The sequence below is a fragment of the Pocillopora verrucosa genome, chromosome 5 (genome assembly GCF_036669915.1).
Source record: "Pocillopora verrucosa isolate sample1 chromosome 5, ASM3666991v2, whole genome shotgun sequence".
NCBI lineage: Eukaryota > Metazoa > Cnidaria > Anthozoa > Scleractinia > Pocilloporidae > Pocillopora > Pocillopora verrucosa.
The window spans coordinates 27,032,603-27,038,602 of NC_089316.1; the positions used below are offsets into that span (position 1 = coordinate 27,032,603).

A 6,000-nucleotide genomic window follows, 5' to 3' on the forward strand; every position below is an offset into this window, starting at 1 on the left:
CTAATTTTGTTGTTTTCCTTGGCTAGTTAACCGTGAATATTATAAACTGACAGAAAGCGCCTGGAAAATATTTTTGATCAAGTTCGAAAAGGTGTTACCGCCAACACCTAGATGGTGCAAATCTTGCGAAATGAGTTCTTCTATTACAGTTAATAATAAGCCATGGATAGATTCAATTTAATTTGCATATTTACATGTGAGTACAAGTCCGCATTAATCTCCACGTGATCGTATGGCCTTTAAAATCCCACTTCTTCAGCCTAAATCGCTTTCAAAAGGTTACTTCGAGGGCCTGCCCAGTTTTGCGTGGAGTGACGTAAAAGATAAGGACGAGATTGGTATGGGAAGCTTTGGATCGGTGATGAAAGGCAACTACGCACCTAAAGGTAAAGTTGTTGTTGTTGTTAAGCGATTTTTTGGAGAGGGGAATTCTCTCTTAAAGAACAAAGGAGGCAAAAATGCTTGAGAGCATTTGCCATCCAAACATTACGCAATTTATCGGAGTTTGTTCAAAGCCAGTGGTAATAATGATGGATTGCGAGTGCTTCAATTTTAGTCCCTTTGGCCTGGGCGACCCTAAAAGCAGGAACGGTGGAATGGTGGAATGGCGGAATGGCGGAAAATGACCCCAAATCCTAGAAAACGGAACGGCGGAAAATGACCCCAAATCCTAAAACATGGAACGGCGGAAAATGACCCCAAATCTTAAAACACGGAACGGCGGAAAATGACCTCAGATCCTAAAACATGGAACGGCGGAAAATGACCTCAGATCCTAAAACATGGAACGGCGGAAAATGACCCCAAATCCTAAAACACGGAACGGATGTCAGGGCATATTGCACAAATTTTGTACAAAGACACCAAGCGCTTGGCTCATTTATCCCCACGACGATAACGCGCGTGACTAAAATTAAGTGCTCGAACCCTAAGCGAAACCCCCGCTTACTCGAACAAGATTTTGACCCCATTTTTTCCAGTCATTTGCTAGCAGCAAAAAAAAAGACGGCATGGCGGAAAATTACCCCAAAGCCTAAAAGATGGAATTATAGGGAAGGCCAAAGGATCAAGAGAGCCAAATAAAAATCAAGTGTACCCACACTAATTTCCCCTTAGGAGGATAACTTCCGCGGATATTAAGTCAATACCGGAAAAAAATATCTTTGCTCGTAATAATGTTTAATATCATGCTGTGGATGTCCATTAACTAATTTATCAACCTCTCTTTTTCGAGTAAAATTGACATTAGGCCTGTCAGGGTTTGAATTTGTCCACATGCAGTGATGCAATCACTAGCGTTGACTTACTTCTTGTTAATGCAATCTTAACTAAAACTTCGACATTATCAGTGAAAATATATCGAGCTTTAATCAACGAGGAATACCATTATCTAATATTAACGGAACCTGTCAATGTCAGTCATCTTAACACAGGTTTCACCAACTAACCCTAATAATAATAATGAGTGAATTTTAGACAAAATATGCTACACGGTTGCTTAATTTAAAAGTGAGAATGATGTTGATTTAAAAAAACTGGAAATAATTTCAGCAATAACTAACATTAACGGACCTGTCTACGAATCATGTTCACACAGGTTTCGTCTTATAACATAAACAATGGTCGACTCAAGCGAAAACTTTTGCTACAATTGCTTACATAAAAACACAAACTTCGATATTTGAAATACTATTACTTTTCTATCATTATAAACCAAACTTAGCCGAGCGGGCTTGAAAAGCACTGCATTTCCTCGAATAAGCACCCGAGCGCTCATCTAAATTTTTGGCTAAAAGAAGGGGCTCTTACAAGGAGAGAATTTAATCGAGGGGGGCATTTAATAGGAGATTATTAACCTGCACTGATTGTCCTGTAGTTGAGTCTGAAGGCGTTTGGGGTGAGCGCTTATTCGAGAAAATACGGCAATTATGGCCTCGTAGTCACTATTGCGCAGACTGTTCATAGACCGAACTCGCTTCGTAAATGCCGAAGATGAATATCATCCATCACCTCCTTGTCAGCATCCGTTACTTCCACCGACGGATAATACTTTTTGCCGTGGGCGTTGCGAATGCAGGACAATTTTGGGTGATAATATAATGCACTGGTTCCGGCTTGATGGACATCTTCAGCTCACCAGCACCATTAGAGATTAGCCGGAGTTCCAGCCGTGCGAGAACAAAGTCCCAAGGTGGTGGAGGAACAACTTCCGTTTTGCCTTTCTGGGGTTTGGGACGGATGTTTTGCCGACACCCATAACATCTGTAAACTCTCGAGTTCTTGAGCCATTTAACTTTGAAGGTATTGGTGTTAAGTGTTGGTTTCGGAGAGGTAGGAACTCTTTCTGTGTATTTGCTAGTTGAACGCTCGGACTGGGGATTACGTTTTCTTTTCCGTTCGGCTTCTCCAGGTTTCCCACCGACTGACTTTGGCATGTTCTTGTAAGCGCATTTGGTCAGATTCTTGTTCTTAGCCTTTGCATTATTGATCGAGCCTTCTTCCAGTTGTAAAAATGCCTCCATCGAAATTTCATGAACTCTCCTATTAATCTTCTCCTTTTGGGCGTGCGACTTCCCGATGTAGGTGGAGAAGGGAACATGAAGCTTGGAACTGTATTGCTGCCTTATCTTGAAAGGACCCACATCCACAATAGCCCTTTCGCAATTCCTTTCCTCCTCTTCAGAAATAGATTTTAGCAAGTCAACTACTTCAGTCCAGGCGAGTTTTCTTTCCCCATACATCTACCCTTTTCGTGCTTTTATCCGCTGATGTTTGGACTCTGCTGCGTTGTTGTAAAAAAAGGCTTCCCCTAGGCCAGCACGTTTTCTAACGGGGGAAATCATCTTCTTCTTCATGTCTTCCGTAACGTGTGCGACAAAGTACTTGTGGAATACTGCTTGACTTGAATCGGAGAGTGCTGTACCCCTTGATGTTTTTTCTCTTGAATTCCACACGTTTTCCAAACTCTCAAGTTTAGCATCAAAGTCCATGCATCCTTCGGAATCGATGAGCCCTTTTTCATGGTTGGCATCAGACCCAAATATGTCACGTAGAAAAGCTGTAAGGTACTCTGATGAGATTCCTAACGAGCGAAGCTTCCTTTTACAGTCCTCTACCACGTGACGTTTGCAAGCAAGCCATGTTGCAACAGGAAGATAAAGACTCATTCCCTTCTCAACGGCATCTTCTCGGTCTGACCCTATAAATCGTATGTTTCTAGTGCCGTTTTCAAGTCCTGTAAGTGTGGCTCCAAAGTAGCTGAAGGTGTCGCTATCCTTTCTCGTATGTATTAGTGTTGGCCCAAGTAAAAGAGGTGGGTTTTCAGTTCTCCTGTCGTCCAGCAGCAGATGCCTATAGGTTGTAGGTGTCACATAGAAGTCGCCAATGTTGAAAGTTATGTCGATGGAGAGCACTGAAAAATTTTCAGTTGTATTGGCACAAAACCGCTTAACATCCTGAACTTGCCTATCAGAAGCCAAAACGCATGCCGGACTAGATGCTACTTGCAGGCGTCGAATATAAACTTTTCCCGTTTCCTCCTCTTCTTTTGATTTGAGGGTTAGGTCGTATAACTCGGTTTGACTTCGAACTTCCCTTCCCTTATATTTTGCGTTCTCCACTTGCTTTCTATTTCTGGGAACATTTGAGACACTGCAAACCTTGAGTAGGCCCCCAGCCTCTTCAAACACTTCGTCATACACTTTGAACGGAGGAGCAGAACCTTTCACCTTTCCCTTGATGCTCTCCAAAACTCCAGGTTTGGTGCGAGTAAAAGCTTTCTCGGACTTAGAATTGCCGTGTGGTTTGGTCGTGATCGCATGTGGTTTTCCGCTGAAACTGTACTGTAAAGTACGAATCGCTCGGCCGTAAAGCTGTGCCCACTATATCTGAGTATTTCATAAGCTCTTCTGCGGAAATCAGGATGTTGTACGTGCGTTCAGTACGTTCTCTTGAGAAGAACTGTGGAGCGTTTGCAATCTTCTGGTTTTGTTTTGGATATCCAGCGGATTTCCGGATTCTTGTCCTTGTAATACGCAACAACACGAGTTCCATCGTTTTTGTAGACTCCAAGGCCATCTGCTTTCCAGTCGTCTGGGTTTCGAAAATACGGCGATTTTTTATCAATGATGAAAATTTTGTTTTCTTGACACTTTACGGGTGGTTTCGAAGCGACTTTATCTTCAGGAGGATCTAGTAATAGCCGTGCATAAACCGGTATGTGTTTATCACCAAGATAAAAAGACGCAGTTTCACTGTGATCCTGGGATTCAGAACCGTTCACAAATGTTTCAGAGTCGTCATCGTCAGACTCAACCCTAAAAATAATTATAAAAAATATTAGCATTTTTCGGTTGAAAAAGAAGCACACAGTGGCGTTTGGTATGGGTGAAAGATCCCCTAGCCCACCAATCCAATACAGTGGGGATCATTTTCCGCCGTTCCGTGTTTTAGGATTTGGGGTCATTTTCCGCCGTTCCGTGCTTTAGGATTTGGGGTCATTTTCCGCCATTTCGCCATTCCGCCATTCCGCCATTCCGCCATTCCGCCATTCCGCCATTCCACCGTTCCGGCTTTTAGGGTCGCCCCTTTGGCCTCAACCATCAAATATCCAATTTGTTAGAGTTTTTTTAAACACCCTTGACCACATCGAGGGCGAGATTGAAGCCTTTGAGCATTTCTTGCCTGTTTTTCCGAAGGCTGCAAAGGACGTCGCGGAAGGTCTCTGTTTTCTTCATTCAAATATATCATGCATCGTGACCTAAAACCAAGCAACGTGTTGGTCAGCAACCGGTACTACTGTAAAAAAGATATCAGTGTGGATCAACTGCCAAGTGTCTTTGCCGATTGTCCAGTAGTTTGCAAACTAACTGATTCGGTGAGAGTAGGTCAACTTTACTCCAAACAGCCTCCATCATTCATGCGAAAACAATGAACATTGAGCGTGGTACAAAGCCCTACATGGCTCCAGAGATCATACTCGAAGGGAAATTGAATTACGCAACAATGGACGACTTAAAAGCGATAGATACCTGGGCACTGGGGATGACGACTTAAAAGCGATAGATACCTGGGCACTGGGGATGACGTTTTTCAGTATTATCAATCCTGACGTCGAGTTTCCTCATGAAATGGAACTAAATTCAAGCTCTGAATAAGCTCCAGACCTTGCTTCCAAATTTGAAAAGCCGCTTAAAGAGATGATAGCCAACAAATCCAAACCTCAATCATCCAAAAAATATCAACAGCGACAATTAAAAGAGTGGGGCCAGCTTGACAACCTGCATCACAAATGCACAGCTTTCGACGCTTTTCTTCGCCAAAGCGCTGAAGATGTCCTAATGGAACTTAACGGTAAAGTTTAAAAAGAACCATCTGTACTTTCAGAGGGCACCAGTTTGGAAGAGAAGGCTAATAACGAAATCGTCGATCGCAACGGTGGAGGAGACACAGGTATTTGTAATAGCAGTACGCAGGGACGAAGCGCGTGATTTGCATACGGCGTTTCTTGTGTTTCAGTTATTTGATTCTTATCCTTGGCCGCGTTGCGCCCGGGGGAGGGGGGCTCCCATATAAAAATGACGGGAGTGCTCGTTGCACTTTTTAGGGTTCAAAATTTGGAAATTGATACCTTTTAGGGTGCTAAATCTAAAATGACCGCCATTAGAATAATCGTGGTACCTCTTAGGGTACAGCCTGCGTAGCAGGCACTGGAGTAGGACAATGATTACAAAAATCTTGAGGAGGGGAAGGCATTTGATGGAGAAAAAACAAAATGGTCAAAGTGTCGGTTCTTGTGTGGTTGGAAAATACATAATCCGGCATAGAATTCCTTTTTAACTTCGCAGAAGTTTAGCCTGTTTTTTTTTTGTGTGTGTGTGCGTTTCCTTGTTTTTTGAAGTGAAGACGTGTGGAGTGATTTTGTTGAGTTATTTTATCAGGCAGATATTTAGATGTGATTTCCTTTGTTCTCGCTTGCAGGCAAGAAAGGTACCAAACGTA

The 6,000-nt window shown here is 42.9% G+C and overlaps 1 pseudogene; it reads right to left on the minus strand.

Annotated features, from left to right (window-relative positions):
• Window positions 1-1,959: 1,959 nt before the first annotated feature.
• On the minus strand, window positions 1,960-4,913 carry LOC131782429 (uncharacterized; annotated as a pseudogene).
• Between the last annotated feature and the right edge of the window lie 1,087 nt (window positions 4,914-6,000).